The following is an 18,179-nucleotide window of genomic DNA, read 5'->3' as shown; positions in this document are numbered from 1 at the left end:
GGAGAGAATACACTGGAACAGAAAATGGAACTGAACAAAAGAGATGAGCTAAAAGAACAGCCTTAATACGGACAAAAACGTATTAAAAAAAAGACAGAAAAAAATACAAAAAACAAAGCTGGCATCTGTTCAAAAATCTAAATCTTAGTCACAAGAAAGCAAAAGTTGTGGTTTAACTAAACCAATATCCCTTATTGATTTTCCTAATCTACAGGGTGTATTAGTTTGCATCCCTTTCTTAAAAGGCAGACAGGCAAATGTATTACACCCAGTCAGGTGGAAGCAAGAAAAGCCTCTACAGACATAAAGTGGCATCAGTTAGAATACTGCAAAACAATGGACAATTCTTATAATACGTTTGGTGATGTTGTCTGTTGTTGGCTGGAGTCACAAACATGGTGAAATGGAAGTGAGGCCTCCAAAATCTAATCACAAAGATGGCCAGGAGCTTCACTGTCTAACCCAGAAGAGGCTGACTCACCCAGTCAAGCTGACTCACAACCATGACCAGTAGGCTTTGGCCTAGCAGGCTTCAAACAGGGGGAGCTGGGAAAATAGCCCAAAATGCCCCAAAATATAGCAAAAGCCCTACAAGAGAGTGGATGACCGTAAACTCTTGGCTTGTGTAATTTAGAAATAAAGGATTTATTGGAATGAAATAGAAGAATATGGTAAAAGCATTTTAAAAGAGCAAAAGTAGGTGGAATGAGATGCATAAAAGACAATGCTGCAGCAAACAAGTCCAATTCTTAATTCAGAAGAGAAAATAAAACATGGAAACCAGAAAATCCAAGGAAAATTGCAGTTACTCACAAATTGCTTCACAAACTAAATGATCTCCTAGTACTGAGCCTTCTCTGCACTGACCTAAATAATAAGAGTGGTGATGTCACATCCACAAAGAACAAGAAATTGAGGTGCATTTAAAATAGCATGACATAAATAGAACAGTTATAACATATACAGCAAATATAAAAAAGTGACTAAAAAGACTACCAAACTAAAAAACACATAAATGCAGTCTATTACACAGCAATGGCACCTTTTAAACAGAAAACAAATAAACCATAAGAAAATGCAAACAATGATATTATATAAAATAAATCTGAAATGCCATAACATGGCCAACAATTAATCTTCAAAAGACATCATGAGAGCCGTATATTCAGATTTCTTCATTTCTGTATTTCTCTCCCCAGTTATTGGATCAACTCTCTACCAGGGATGTGCGTCTCGCTGGGTTTGTGACAACCCGTCTCAGGCTTTTGCTGTTTTGGACCCGACCAGCAATTCACAGGTTCAGTGTTGTGAGGGGAGTCTCTGCAACCAGCCGGGTAAGGAAGTTCTGCCTCGCAGGCGTTTTGTGCTTTTATTGCTGGATGGGTTTTAGACGATTGTTTTAACACTCTTACTAAAGTTAATCAGCTGGTATTCCTTTGCTTCACTTATTGTTATAGGATTGCGAGAGTTTCATCCTAATCTCAAATTCATTTTTTATCGAATCCTTCTGTTACTTTTCAAGTATTATTTCATAAATATTGTTTTGAATGATAATTTTGCTTTCACTGTTATATTATTTCCTACTAAATGCATTATTTCAAATTTATTCCTTTGACGATGTGCCTAATGCAGGGGCAGGGCAGCTGGGGGGCTGACCTCTGACTATGGGCTCAGGACCTTAATGAAGCTTTGGCTGTTGGTTACATTCAGTCAGCTCTCTGCGCATTGTGGGTTTTTAGATTTTTGTGACTCCTCATGTCTGACTCTTTGGTTTATAAACTTCTTGATTTTGACTCCTTTTAGGAAAACTTTTTAAACTCTTCGAAAACACAGACACACGCACATATATAGTGTGTAGTAACACAATCTGTTTCAACTCTGCTTTAAGAGAGACAGAAGGTTTTTAAGTAATCGATAGAAGTTGGGACACCTGTGCTAACTGTTTGCTTCAGCTTGTAAGGTTTAATTTACTTGAATTGCTGCAGAACATCACTAAGTTATAATCTCTTAGTTGTTCCCTGAAGAAGGTCCATTTGTAATATTCTGAAATTTCCTTTTAATTTTCAGTTTTTGTTAACCTAAACTTTAAATATAAACATTAGGGTTAGGTTTAGGGTTACTGCTTACCTTTTCACCACTAGTGTTGATAGTGTATATACTGTATGTATATTATATATATTATATATATAAAGATATATTGCTGCTATTGTGTTGTAGATTTCATTTGAAATGGAGAAATTTTCCATTTCCCCATCACTCTGTAGATTATAACCTATTATTACAAAGTAAAGACATGTTTTTAGGAAAGGTGGTGCAAATTTATTAAAATTTAAAACTGAAATCTCTTGTAAGTATTCAGGCCCTTGGATGTGTGGTCCTCTCTCTCCTTGAATTCTTCTTGAGATGATCCCAGCACTTTACTGGAGTTCACGTGTGGCAGACTGTACTGATTTGACATCATTTAGTTGAGCACATGTGTAACCATTTATAGAAGGTCTCACAATGCACACTGCATGTCAATACAAAAACCAAGCCATGAAGTTCAAGGAACTCCCTAAACAACAACAACAACATTTATTTATATAGCACATATTCATACAAAAAAATGTAGCTCAAAGTGCTTTACAAAATGAAGAATAGAAAAATAAAAGAAACAGTAAAAAATAAAACAAGTCAACATTAATTAACATAGAATAAGAGTAAGGTTCAATGGCCAGGGGGGACAGAAAAAACAACAAAAAAAACTCCAGACGGCTGGAGAAAAAAAAAAATAAAATCTGTAGGGATTCCAGACCATGAGACCCCCTGACCAGTCCCCTCTGGGCATTCTACCTAACATAAATGAAACAGTCCTCTTTGGATTTAGGGTTCTCACGGAAGGACTTGATGATGATGGTCACGTAGACTTCTGCCTTTGAATTCGTCCATCATTGTTGGAGCATTATGAAGCTTTGAGTAGGTGGAGGTGGCGCAGGCCACCACCACAAAGAAACCGGAAAAAGAAACAGAAAGAGAGTTGGGGTCAGTACGGATTTTAGAGCCACCATGAATAGTTATTATGAGGAAATTGAACATACAGAGTATCAGGATTAAGTTAAAGTGAAGTTATAAAAAGGCCATGTTAAAGTAATGTGTTTTCAGCAGTGTTTTAAAGTGCTCTACTGTATCAGCCTGGTGAATTCCTATTGGCAGGCTATTCCAGATTTTAGGTGCATAACAGCAGAAGGCCGCCTCACCACTTCTTTTAAGTTTAGCTTTTGGAATTCTAAGGAGACACTCATTTGAGGATCTGAGGTTACGATTTGGAATATAAGGTGTCAGACATTCCGATATATAAGATGGGGCGAGATTATTTAAGGCTTTATAAACCATAAGCAGAATTTTAAAGTCAATCCTGAATGACACAGGTAACCAGTGTAGTGACATCAAAACTGGAGAAATGTGTTCGGATTTTCTTTTCCTAGTTAGGATTCTAGCAGCTGCATTCTGCACTCGTTGCAAATGATTTATGTCTTTTTTGGGTAGTCCTGAGAGGAGTGCGTTACAGTAATCTAGTCGACTGAAAACAAAAGCGTGAATTAATTTCTCAGCATCTTTCAATGATATAAGAGGTCTAACTTTACTTATGTTTCTTAAGTGAAAAAATGCTGTCCTAGTGGTCTGATGAATATGCGATTTAAAATTCAGATTACAGTCAACAATTACCCCTAAGCTTTTTACCTCCGTCTTAACTTTTAATCCTAATGCATCAAGTTTATTTCTGATAACCTCATTGAATCCATTATTGCCAATCACTAAAATTTCAGTTTCTCTTTATTTAGTTTGAGAAAATTACTATTCATCCATTCAGAAATACAGTCAGACATTGTGTTAGTGAATCAAGAGAATGGGGTCATCAGGTGCTATTGATAAGTACAGCTGTGTGTCATCAGCATAGCTGTGGTAGCTCACGTTGTAACCTGAGATAATCTGACCTAACGGAAGCATGTAGATTGAGAAGAGCAGCGGACCCAGGATAGAGCCTTGTGGAACACCATATCGGATATCATGTGTCTTTGAGTTGTAATTACCACAACTAACAAAGAATTTTCTCCCTGCCAGGTAGGATTCAAACCAATTTAAGACACTGCCAGAGAGGCCCACCCATTGACTAAGGCGATTTCTAAGAATATTGTGATCAATGGTGTCAAATGCAGCACTCAGATCTAAGAGGATGAGAACAGATAAATGGCCTCTGTCTGCATTTACCCGCAAGTCATTTACTACTTTAACGAGTGCAGTTTCTGTGCTGTGATTTGTTCTAAAACCTGACTGAAATTTATCAAGAATAGCATGTTTATTGAGGTGGTCATTTAACTGCAAAATGACTGCCTTCTCTAGAATTTTACTTAAGAAGGGCAGGTTAGAGATGGGTCTAAAATTTTCAAGAGCTGAGAGGTCAAGATTATGTTTCTTAAGTAGGGGTTTAACTACAGCAGTCTTAAGACAGTCTGGGAAGACCCCGTATCTAATGACGAATTTACTATGTCAGAATATTGTCAATTAGCACGCCTGATACTTCTTTGAAAAACCTTGTTGGTATTGGGTCAAGGACGCAGGTGGAGGGTTTCAGTTGAGAGATTATTTTATGTAAATCAGGTAAATCTATCCTGGTGAAAGAACTTAATTTGTTTATAAAGGAGTATTGGGGCTTTGGAGGTTCTGCAGTGTTGGGGAGATATACTATGTTATTTCTAATATCATTAATTTTTTGATTGAAAAATACAGCAATGTTCTCACAGGTTTCACTGGAAGTATTCTGGGGGCATTCCTTTGAGTTACCTGGGTTTAACAGACGATCAATTGTAGAAAATAAGACTCTGGGATTACTAGCATTGTTATTTATAATCTTAGAGAAATAGCAGCGCCTCTCAAGACGGACAGTGTTGTTGTATTCTGTTATTTTAACTTTTAATATTTCATAATGGATAGTTAGTTTAGTTTTCCTCCATTTACGCCAGCTCTACGACATGTTCTCTTTAAATCAGACACTCTTTGGGTCTTCCATGGAATAACAATGCTAGAAGATTTTTTAACTGTCTTTTCAGGTGCAACTATGTCAACAGCAGCTCTCACTTTAGAATTAAAGTTTTCCACCTTACTATTTACATTATCCTCGCTATTATAGTTGGCACTATAAACGGACTGATTGCTTAGAATGTTTGTAAGTTTTAAAGCTGCTGATGAGTCAAAGAAGCGTTTTTTAACAATATGCTTCTCATGAATGTTTTCTATCATTATTTCTATATTAAATAGTAGAAGAAAATGGTCTGATAGACCAATATCAATGATCTGCTTTATATCAACTTTAAGTCCTTTAGTAATCACTAAGTCTAACGTATGACCTGCTTTATGTGTAGGCTGATTAACGAGCGTCTCAAATCAAAAGAGTCAAGGAGGTTCATAAATTCTTTTACTTTCAGGTCACACTGATTGTCGATATGAAAGTTAAAGTCTCCGACTATTAAGAGTGTGTCATAGCTCGTAATTAAAATTGACATTAAGTCTGAGAATTCCTCAAGGAAAGACTTAAATTTAGGAGGTCTATACACGGATAATACTAGAACTTGAGAATCTCCATGAATAACAACGGCGAGATACTCAAAGGACTTAAATTTACCAAAACTAACATCTTTACACTTTAATCGGCTTGAGTAAATGTTTGCCAAGCCGCCCCCCTTTTTTCCCTGGTGGTCTTCACGAGTAAAACTGTAATCCGGAGGCACAGATTCGCCGCGCCGTCTGAGCTAAGCCACGTTTCACTTAGTGCAATAAAATCAATGTTTCTATCACTAATAAGATCGTTTATAAAAAATGTCTTGTTAGTTAAAGCTCTAATATTTAAAAGTGCCATATTTAATGTTTCAAAGGGGCAGAGCTGAATTCTAGGCGCGTTATTGATATTTGAGACATAAACTAAGTTATTTTTATTAGCGCCGCTCTGTGTGTATTTTTTATGTAATCTACAATCTGTTCTTATAGTTTTAATGCATTGTTGATCTAAAGTAGTAATTGCAATTAAATTATTGGTGTTTATGCCGCACTGCCTAGATTTTTTACGTACATTAAGATTGGTTATTAGATTATTAATGTTGTGCACTTTTACGGAAGACTTTGCTCGATGGCGAGTGCCTGGTGGCCGGGCCTGCACCCATGGGGCTCGGCCGGGAACAGCCCGAAGAGGTAACGTGGGTCCTCCTCCCCATTGGCTCACCACCTATGGGAGGAGCCAAGGAGGTTGGGTGCAGTGTGAGTTGGGTGGTGGCCGAAGGTGGGGACCATGGCGGTCTGATCCTCGGCTACAGAAACTGGCTCTTGGGACGTGGAATGTCACCCTCTGAAGGGAAGGAGCCTGAGCTAGTGCAGGTCGAGAGGTTCCGCTAGATATAGTCGGACTCACCTCGACGCACAGCTTGGACTCTGGAACCAATCTCTTGAGAGGGGCTGGACTCTCTACCACTCTGGAGTTGCCCCGTGAGAGGCCGAGCAGGTGTGGGCATACTTATTGCCCCCACTGGAGCCTGTGCATTGGGGTTTACCCCGTGGACGAGAGGGTGGCCTCCCTCCGCCTTCGGGTGGGGGGAAGGGTCCTGACTGTTGTTTGTGCGTATGCGCCGAACAGCAGTTTGGAGTATCCACCCTTTTGGAGTCTCTGAGGGGTTGCTAGAGGGCATACCTTCTGGGATTCCCTCGCTTTGCTGGGAGACTTCAATGCTCACGGGCAATGACAGTGAGACCTGGAAGGGCGTGATTGGGAGGAATGGCCCCGATCTGAACCCGAGCGGTGTTTTGTTATTGGACTTCTGTGCTCGCATGGATTGTCCATAACGAACACCATGTTGAAGCATAAGGGTGTTCATATGTGCACTTGGCACCAGGACACCCTAGGCCTCAGGTCGATGATCGACTTTGTGGTCGTGTCGCCGGACTTGCGCCATATGTCTTGGACACTCGGGTGAAGAGAGGGGCGGAGCTGTCAACTGATCACCACCTGGTGGTGAGTTGGCTTCATGGTGGGGAAGATGCCGGTCAGACCTGGTAGGCCCAAACGTTGTGAGGGTCTGCTGGGAACGGCTGGCAGAGTCCCCTGTCAGAAGTAGCTTCAACTCCCACCTCCGCAGAACTTCAACCACGCCCCGAGGGAGGTGGGGACATTGAGTCCAATGGGCCATGTTCCGTGCCTCTATTGTTGAGGCGGCTGACCGGAGCTGTGGCCGCAAGGTGGTCGGTGCCTGTCGTGGCGGCAATCCCCAACCCGCTGGTGGACACCGCGTGAGGGATGCCGCCAAGCTGAAGAAGGAGTCCTATAGGACTTTTTGTCCTGTGGGTCTCTGGAGGCAGCTGATAGGTACCGCAGGCCAAGCGAACGCTGCTTCGTTGTTGCTGAGGCAAAACTCGGGCATGGGAGGAGTTTGAGAGGCCATGGAGAACGACTTCGGACGGCTTCGAGGAGATTCTGGTCCACCGTCCGCGCCTCAGGAGGGGAAGCAGTGCAGTGTCAACACCGTATATGGTGGGATGGTGCGCTGCTGACCTCACTGACGCTGGGTCGGTGGGAGGAGTACTTCAAGACCTCCTCAATCCCACTAACATGCCTTCCATGAGGAAGCAGAGCCTGGGGACTCTGAGGTGGGCTCTCCCATCTCTGGGACTGAAGTCACCGAGGTGGTCAAAAACTCCTTGGTGGCAGGGCCCCGGGTGGATGAGATACCGAGTTCCTTAAGGCTCTGGATGTTGTAGGACTGTCTTGGTTGACACGCCTCTGCAACATCGCATGGACATCGGGACAGTGCCTCTGGATTGGCAGACCGGGTGGTGGTCCCCTCTTTAAAAGGGGACCGGAGGGTGTGTTCCAACTATAGAGGGATCACACTCCTCAGCCTCCCTGGAAAAGTCTATTCGGGGTTCTGGAGAGGAGGGTCCGCCGGATAGTCAACCTCGGATTCAGGAGGAACAGTGTGGTTTTCGCCCTGGTCGCGAACAGTGGACCAGCTCTTCACCCTTAGCAGAGTCCTGAGGGTGCATGGGAGTTTGCCCGACCGGTCTACATGTGTTTTGTGGACTTGGAAAAGGCATTCGACCGTGTCCCTCGGGAATCCTGTGGGGGTGCTCCGGGAGTATGGGGTACCGGACCCCTGATAAGAGCTGTTCGGTCTCTGTACAACCGTGTCAGAGCTTGGTCCGCATTGCCGCAGTAAGTCGAGCCCGCTTCCAGTGAGAGTTGGACTCCGCCAGGGCTGCCCTTTGTCACCATTCTGTTCATAACTTTTATGGACAGAATTTCTAGGCGCAGCCAGGGTGTTGAAGGGGTCCGTTTGGTGGACTCAGGATTGGGTCACTGCTTTTGCAGATGATGTTGTCCTGTTTGCTTCATCAGGCCGTGATCTTCAGCTCTCTGGATCGGTTCGCAGCTGAGTGTGAAGCGGCTGGGATGAGAATCAGCACCTCCAAATCCGAGAGCATGGTCCTCAGCCAGAAAAGGGTGGAGTGCCCTCTCAGGGTTGGAGGAGAGATCCTGCCCCAAGTGGAGGAGTTCAAGTATCTCGGGGTCTTGTTCACGAGTGAGGGAAGAATGGAGCGTGAGATCGACAGGCGGATCGGTGCGGCATCCGCAGTGATGAGGGCTCTGCATCAGTCTGTCGTGGTGAAAAAGGAGCTGAGCCGTAAGGCAAAGCTCTCAATTTACCAGTCGATCTACGCTCCTACCCTCACCTATGGTCATGAGCTATGGGTAGTGACCGAAAGAACGAGATCGCTAATACAAGCGGCTGAAATGAGTTTCCTCCGCAGGGTGTCTAGGCTTTCCCTTAAAGATAGGGTGAGAAGCTCAGTCATCCGGGAGGGGCTCAGAGTAGAGCCGCTGCTCCTCCGCATCTAGAGGAGTCAGATGAGGTGGCTCGGGCATCTGATCAGGATGCCTCTTGGACGCCTCCCTGGTGAGGTGTTCCGGGCACGCCCAACCGGGAGGAGGCCCCGGGCAAAACTCAGGACACGCTGGAGGGACTATGTCTCCCGGCTGGCCTGGGAACGCCTTTGGGATTCTCCCGAAGAGCTGGAAGAAGTGGCCGGGAGAGGGAAGTCTGGGCCTCTCTGCTTAAGCTGCTACCCCCGCGACCCGACCTCGGATAAGCGGAAGAGGATGGATGGATGGATGGACTTTGTTAAGCCATTATATCCTATCAAAGCAGTAGCATTACAGAAGGGGTTTACAGTAGAAATAGACAGTCAAGATAGACAAATTATCTTAGCGATGTTTTCGGAGAGGACCCAGGTGCCAAATCTATTCCGATGCAGTCCATCCCGCTTGAAGAAACGTGGCCTTATCCCAAAAAAGGTCCCAATTGTCAATAAACCCGATGTCTTGAGTCTCGCAGAAGCCTTTCAGCCAGTTGTTTAGACCCAGCAGACGACTGTACAGTAGTATTCATTTGATCGTCTGACGAGAGGTAGTGGACCTGGGATGTAGATTTTTGTCGATGGGGTCCTCTCCTTCATGTCTTTAATTAGTGCTGCAAAGTCAGCCTTGAGAACCTCCGACTGTCGGTGCCTTATGTCGTTTACGCCGGCGTGTAGAATAATAGATCCAACTGCCCCCTTGTTCTTCTTGTAGATGGTCGGCACCCGTCTCATCACATCTTGAACTCGAGCACCGGGAAAACAAGAAACAAAAGATTTTCTATTAGGACATGTGATATTGAGGTTTCGTACAATCGAATCACCTACCATGATTACATCACCCGGGGTTGAAGGCAAACTGGGGACGCAGAGAGGGTCGAACCGGTTCTGGATTGAGATGCTCGCCTGTGCCGATGGAGGTGTTCTAGCCTTGAACCCCCGCCTGCATAGCTGAAACACGCCAAGGTCTTCATCGGCGTCGTCATCGCTCCTACGAGGCGCGGGGGTGAAGTGTACTTGCCCTTGGAATTGAGCGGCACAAGGTGGGGTTGATGTTACGTCAACTTCAGATGTCGAGGATGGTTTATCCAGCAGCCGAGCCTTCAGGTCTCTAAGGTACCTTCGTCTGGACAGGAGTTTCTGAATCTGTTTGTCGAGTGCCTGGAGTTCTTCGATGACAACGGCAACGCGATTCATCTCACTGTCGGCCATTGTCTGCTTCTACTTCCGCTTCCGCTTCGTGACCTAGGAAAGAAAGAGAGAGAGGACCTCCTGGATTAAATTGTGGTGAAGCACGGATCAGGGCAAGTGGATCAAACCATTTGTAAAGCTTTAAGTGTTCCCAGGAGCACAGTGACCTCAATGATTGTGAAATGGAAGAAGTTTGGAACAAAAAGGACTCTTCTTAGAATTGGCCATGGGTTAGTGAGGTGAACCCAGTGATCATTTTAACAGAGTTTCAGCAGCTCTCTGTTGACAAAGGAAAACCTGCAGGGGGGACAACCATCTCAGCAGCACTTCATCAAGCGGGTATTTCTGGTAGAGCAGCTATCTGCCAATAAGAGATTGCAAAACGTTCATTAAAAGACTCTGAAAACACGAGGAAAAGATTCTCTGGCATGATGAGACAAAAATGCTGGCTAGGGATGAATTTATAAAACAAATATTAAAGCAACTCTGCACAGGGAGAACCATAAACACATGCAATAAGTTATTGGGTAGCTTAATGGATGGAAAGGCTTGTGGAAGAGAATTTGGGTATTTTGGGCACTGCAGTAGTAGAAACTGAGCTGATGTTGGACTTGAAGGGTGGCTCGCATCAGAAGTTGTGTGCTGATTTGTAATATCGCTCCTCTTCTCTTGAATTATTGCCCAAAGACTTACTCTAAATTGCACTTACACCTGTATATGATTATTTCATTTCAGATTCCAGTATAGTTTGTTACACTTGTTCATTCGGACAGCCATGCATTGCTACTCTGTGCCAATCTGGGCTTACAAGATGTGCAGCAATGACTCAAATCTATGGAACTGGTGAGTTTGTGTCTCTAAATTCTTATTTGTCTTTAAGTTAAAACAAGAGGAAATCCCAAAGAGGACATCGTCTGGCAAAGAGAAAAACTCAAAGAGGAAGACTTCTGGTCTTCAGATCTGAATGTGATCATATTGCCATCTTCTGATTCAGATATGTACCCTTGTCCTTCATTAGTTAAACGGCCTGTTCTACACTTACCTTGTGCTTCTTAATCCTGTGAGAGGCTCTTCTGTGACACAACTCAAATGGCCAGAAGAGATTTGGATAAATAAATGAGTGGGAGAGCAGTACTACGACCACATGTTAAGCAAGATGGACCTCAACTTCCTGGGGGATCTCTGAAGATTGAGCTAATTGTCTAATGCTCGTGACGTGGCCTGTATTTCGTCTGTAGAATTCAATGTCGGTGTTCTGTGTTCTACAGGTCAAACTGCAAATGTTCTCCCATAAATGACAACAATTGGCAAAATGTCTGGAACCAGGATGTTAAAACAAGTTGAGTTCAGTTCAGTTAATGTTTGTCAAGTGCTCTTCACAGAGTGGCAAGTGACAAATTCAGCAGTAAATGCAGTAACAAAAAGGTACGATTTAGTGATTACATAAAGTGTACACCTTAAGACATAGACAGTAGAGCTTGATTCACGCAGTGAGGACATGGATAGAATGGAGTCCTGCCAGCCACATCTGCCCATTGATTATGTTGTTGAATTATGGAGAAGAGGAAAACAAAAGCTCCAGATGGAAGCATCAATGGGGAAAATAAACCTCTAGGGTTCCATGGCCAGTTTTAACAGATAAAATCAAAGGACCAAGTCAGACACAGTCACAGTGATGGAGATCCAACTAGCCTCCCACCTCCTCTCCTCCTTCTCCAGTGTAAGTCAGTGCTGAACTGTGTCTTATGTCCAAAGCATCTTTCAATCTGTTGACTGCAAGGCTTCCATTATGTCAGATGTCTTTCCCATGGGCAGAAGAACAGCTTGGCAGTGCCACAGTAGGATACCAAGAAGAAAAACAGAATTGAGGAGGGCCGTGAATCTTCAGCTTGATTTAAAAGCTGACACTGAGGGGCACATCTTATAGAAGCAGGCAGATCATTCCACAGCTTCGGGGCCCTGTAGCAAAAAGCTTGAAATCCCACGTCATTTTGTTAATCCTTGTAATCTTTAGTAGGCCGACATCTTCAGATCTTAATGTGTGCTCAGGTTTGTAAGTAATGATACGTTCAGGTAAGTAAGCAGGGCCTTAGCCCTTTAAGGCTATATAAGTTAAAAAGAGGACTTTGGCATTTGCAGGGAACCAGTGTTAGGACTTGAGAACTGTCGTTATGTGTTTGTGCTTTCTGATTCTTGTAATAACTGTTACAACAGCATTTTGAATGAACTGGAAGCTGGATAGAGAACGATTTTAACAGCCAGTAAACACAGCATTCCAGTAATCAATCCTACTAGAAATAAATGCAAGAATGGATAAAGGAATCGATTTCTTAGTATCCTCCATATTTAGAAAATGTCTTCATTTTACAACATTTTAAAATGGAACAAATATGTTTTGGACAGTGTAGTGATAGATAGATAGATAGATAGATAGATAGATAGATAGATAGATAGATAGATAGATAGATAGATAGATAGATAGATAGATAGATACTTTAGTAATCCCAAGGGGAAATTCACAAAAGATAACACATTATAAATTGTTTGGTAATTCAATGAGAAGTCAAGCAAATTGATAAATGTTATTGCCTAACTGAACTGATTACTGGTTGTCTGCCTGAAGAAGGGGCCACAGTTGCCTCGAATGCCTGCATATTGCGATCCTTTTAGCCAATAAAAGGGGTCATTTTGCTTGACTTCTCATTGCATTGATAATGGCTAATATGGTACAACAGCCTACCACTACTACTGATTCAATAAAACTAATGGCGATTCCAGCTGAGTTAAAGAGTGACAAAATATCGCTGCAGTTTCATTGCTCCCCCTAATAAATATCATTTCTGTTTTTTCTGTATTTTAGTCATTCTCATCCATCCACTCCTTTAATTTTCTGGCATAACTCTTATTAAAGTACAGCACTGGGGAAGCGTCATTTGATCTAGCTTAGTGTTGTCTACATGCAAACGAACGCAGTTAATGTCTAAGTTCTGAACACCACATTCAACTTCTGACTATAATGACAAAGTCCTGTCAGCACACTGCTGTATGCATGGAAATCGATTATATAACGAAGAACTGAAGTGTGTTAGCCCAGTGCTGTTATCGAGCCCGTGTAGTAAAGGAGAATGGTCAATGATGTCAAACGCTGTGCTTAAATCGAGATACATCATGACTGGGGAGTTTCCTTCATCAGGAGATTTCAGAATGCCATTCACATGGGTTACTGCCATTTCTGTACCATGACCGGTGCGGAAGCCAGACTGGCAACTGCTTTTTCCAGTGTTTTAGAAACAGATTTGAAGGTCCATGACTGTTACATTTATGTGGCTCTAGCTCTGTCTTTTCAAGTTACAGTCTGATAACTTACTCTTTTAGTGTGTCTGGACCATTCCTTTGAGTGATGAACTGTTGGTGCTGAGGTTAAGAATGGCTGACAACAGAGCAGCCATTGAGCTTTTCATTGGTTTAGTTTGCACTGCTCTCTGGGACAGGCATGGAGGTTTCATTTAAGAGATTAAAGTTATGACTTCCTCTTTTGTTACCAAATTACAGTTTCTGAAGTGGCATGTGCAAGATGAGACTGGGTTTGCTGATCTAGATTTAAGTTTGTGAGGTAATGCTTAAATCCGGGGGTCTTATGTTGTCAAATATGTCATTAAAGCAGTTTGTAGCAGGTGTTTTGTATTGTAGCTCAGAATTTATATTTGTTAGACTAGCGACTGATCTAAACAGGACCCAAGGACTGTTACTGTTGTTCACTGTTTTATACACAGTCTGTCCGTGCAGTTCAGAGGACCTACAGTTTTGTTGCCCTTCAGTTTTTGACATTCTAATTTAAAAGCTTGAGTGGTCTCAATAAGCCAGGCTGTTTCCATGTGCTTTAATCACTTTGTTTTAAAGGGAATCTCCCCCAAATTCACATGATAAATTCAGCTAGCTGATCTAATCTTTCCATAATTAAGAATGATTTTCTGAAACATTTGCAAACGTCAATGCAGAGTTACAATCTACATGTCACACACTTCCTGTTACAATCTGCAATTGCATTGCTAAAGGCACAAAACAACTCAAACATAATTAAGTAGTGATCAGAGATAGCTTTGTTTACTGGAGTAATATTTCAATTTTAAATCTCAAAGATGTAAGTAATAATTAGATCTTATGATTGAGTGTTGGACCTTTCACAAAACCCTACTGAGTTTAACAGACAAGTTGCTTACCCTTGATTGACTTTGTGGATATGGGAATGAAAATGAACTACAAATGTTTTAAATAGTGTTGTGGAATTTGCTTGTGAATGAAGACGATGAACAACAGCCTGAGAATCCATAGTTTGTATGCTTCTACAGAATCGTATCAGCAGAATAAAAATAAAGCATAATCTGTAACCCAGCATATGAAAGCATAGTAAAAATTTTGATTCCTCAGTATGTTCATGCATAATAATTGTGCAGCAACAATCTTAAAAAGGTCCAGCAAAAGAGACATCAAGCAGTTGGTGATATGATCTCACAGACCTGGTTCCTTTGCATGCGCTGGATTTGTCAGTCACAATGTCAGCTCTGAGGATCCACCATCCCGTACAGTTGAAGAGATGTCAGCAGATTCCAAACAGGTACAAGAGCTAATAGATCAGCGGAGACTTGATGTAAAGTGAAGCACATGCCACCAATCCAACAAGACAAGCAATAACAGAAAGCCTTGGTAAACAATGAAAAATTAAAGCTTCTCAGAAGCAAAATAGTAATAAAACCAGGAAAAGCAACAGTTTTGAAAAGAACAAAATTGTTCAGAATCATCAGCCACATGTGCAGAGTGTTCTCTCATACGCCAATCGTTGTCTTTGCAAAGAAGTAAAAATACCCTGTTGAGTGTCCATTCTGTAGACCAATATCCCTGCTAAATAACAATATTAAGATCCTGATTAAAGTTTTGGCCAACAGAAAGAAAGAAATACGCCCTTCTGTTTTATCACACAATCAAACTGAAATTGCTAGTAGGTTGACATCTATTATTGGACCTTTGCTGACTGTTTGATGGAATTTAATCCCTTCAGTGTCCTGAGGTCCCACTCTCCCTGGATGTTCTGGGTGGGGTGGGGTGGGGTTGGGTGTTGATTATGACTTCATGCCTTTGAACTTTCTTTCTGTTTGGATGTTGTACTGGTGGTTTGTGCTTTGCATCTTGATGAGCAGCTCATATTTCTAAGCTGACATTTAGGAGCAGAAACTAACTAACTGTACATTTGTGATTCTTTAGCCATGTCAGCTTTTGTCTTCTGATTTCTATGCAGGTCAGGATGCCAGCATCAGTGTCACTAAATTCTGCGCCTCTCCAGATAGTTGTAATTCCAACGGCTCTATTAGTGATGCCTTTCAAACGTACACTTGGAGTGTCCAGTGTTGCAGCTCTGATCTCTGCCTCCCAGGAAACGGTCAGACTTTCTGAATTAATGTTCATATTTCTGTCTGTCTGTCTGTGTGTCTGTCTGCAATTTATACCTGTGGCATGTTAATTACTTACTTGTGTGGATTAGCAGTGTTTAATGAGCCATGAGAATTTATCATCTTCCTTAAATTTTTTTTTATTGTATTTATTAATGAAAATGTACGTTTATCTCATGATATTTTTAGCTAATATCATTTTAATCAGTTACTAATATGAAGCTCATGTTTTCCAACTCTCTTTTATGACAGAAATTCAAAATGCTAAGAAAACACAAATAGACCAAATGGCAACCCCTAGAATTTCATGTTTCTCTTTAATGGTTTTAGTGTCACTCAGTGGTCCCAATGGCCTGGTCTGCTGTTCAGATACAACTTGTCAGACGTCAGTGAACTGCACAGGATTTCAGGATCATTGCTTTATCAAAGGTTTGTCAAAAGCCCAAGTGTTACATCTTATTGAGGATTGCAGTGTCAAGAAAATGGCAGGCTATTGCTATGTCTTACTTTTCAGACAGGAGAAGGATAAACGTCTGGAAAGAGAGAAAAGAACTAGAAAGTGTAAATCAAGGAGTATAAGTTTACATTATACACAGCTCAGTAATCTGTGACGGCATCTCCTCTCCTCTCGGCACTTTGTAGTGAGAAGAAGATCCAATAGCAGTGATGTCAAAGTGACCCCACCTACTGGGACTTCCCTCATAAACATTTAAACAGACAAGCATTGCACAGCTGGGGTTCACCTGCCTTTATTGTGTCACCTTTGTTTACTGTTGACTCTTTTGTTTCTTTTAATATTTCTGTTTGTTTTATGCTGGATTCTGTTTTTGAGTTTGTCTCTGTATGTCAGGCCTCTGTTGTCTTCCATGTGTTTTGTCGGTGGTTCCTCAAGAGGTGGGGCAACCTGTCCATCACCACAAGGTTCTGCCCTATGAAGGCAGAGGGTATCCCACAGTACCTTGCGGTTCATTGTGGATGCACTTGGGAGTTGCAGAGTTTTTGTGTCTTTTGCTTTGATTTTGTACTTTTCTGTGTTTTTTGACCTTCTGCACTGTTTTTTGACTTTGCCATTGGTTTACTGTTATTGGAGTTTGTTATCGGAAATGTCTTCTTTACAGGCAACTCTTTTTGCCTTTTGTGCTCATTCTTTTACTAATGAACATTTTTTATAAAAGATCTTTTATTTTACCAAATTCCTGTGTTTATCCCTTCACCTAGCCAAGGTTTTATGGTATATCCCCTTCTATTGGGCACTTTTGGAACTGTTTTTGGGACTTTATGCTTTGGGCCTCCCGTTCATAACAAACCTAATGGAAAATACAGAAAAATTAGGGTTGACAAAAAATTATAAATTGACTTAAACACAGACCCATCCATTACACATGCACAGCCATACTGTAAGGCTTTCATTTTCTACCTTTGTTGTGGTTGTGGCTCTTTTGTGTCATGTAGCTCAGAAGGTGAAGTTCTCCTCTTTGACTGAAGTCCCTTTCTGTGTAAAAACAGAAGGTGATAAATGATCTCAACTCACTCCCACAAGCCTCCATTAACTCCGATATTCTAACAGTCTTAAGGCCATCGACTGAAGTCCGTCCTGTTTGTGCTTTTTTGGAAACTCTGCCGATGTTAATGTAAGCCATGACAGTCTTATCCTGAGTGAGTAATGACTGCTGTGGTGTGTATTTTATTTTCTTCAGATAACGGATTGTATGTCCAAATGGAATGTGTTTCAAGCAGTGAGTGTCCACTGGGAACTTGTTGTGAGGGAAACTTCTGCAATAAACCAAGTGAGTGTTTTTATGTTTTTTATGCTTACTGTATGATACCCTGTGAGAGTAAATGCAGTAAATGGTTGGTTTTTCTACCAAATTACTTAAAAGCGTCTGAAAGAGTGTGATTATTATTGTATAAAACTGCATGAAAAGAATGGGTGTAATGTCAGATTTAGCATAGTAGTGCTTTATTATTGGAATGATGGGTGCGGTGCACACCACCGCCTGTGGCATCTGAAACCTGGCGCTCTTGGTGCCCCCTCAGTGGCATAAAGTCACAACATGGCTAGAAAGAGTCAGGTGAAGATCAAACACACTCATTTAATCTCAAGGAAATGGAGGTTAGATAGATAGATAGATAGATAGATAGATAGATAGATAGATAGATAGATAGATAGATAGATAGATAGATACTTTATTAATAAGATTAGGAGAAGTGATGGAACTGCTTAAGTAACTAAACTGATGTTCATTTTATGAATTACGTTTATCAGCATCAACATGCGGTGCAGAAGAACGCTGAATCAGGAGAATTTCAGTGTTACACCACAGAGAATCTTAGACACCTAATAGACGGTGACAAATGGTGTACTTGTCAACAGCACCCTCAGACCTCCAGGTCTCCTCTCAGTTAGAAATATGAGGTGCTCATCATATTCAGTTTATCAAGCCCATTAGAAAGTACACCACATTTACTAAGAAGGGGTGTAGAATCATTAAAAATAAGAAGAATAGTGATCAGGATTTACAAGACCTACTCATCTGTTCAGTTCCATTAGCCATGGCCACTGGTGAAGGGAGCTGGGGAGAGTGATTCATAAATGATTCATATCATGTG

The sequence above is a fragment of the Polypterus senegalus genome, chromosome 1 (genome assembly GCF_016835505.1).
Source record: "Polypterus senegalus isolate Bchr_013 chromosome 1, ASM1683550v1, whole genome shotgun sequence".
Classification (NCBI taxonomy): domain Eukaryota; kingdom Metazoa; phylum Chordata; class Cladistia; order Polypteriformes; family Polypteridae; genus Polypterus; species Polypterus senegalus.
This window is presented reverse-complemented; position numbering follows the sequence as displayed.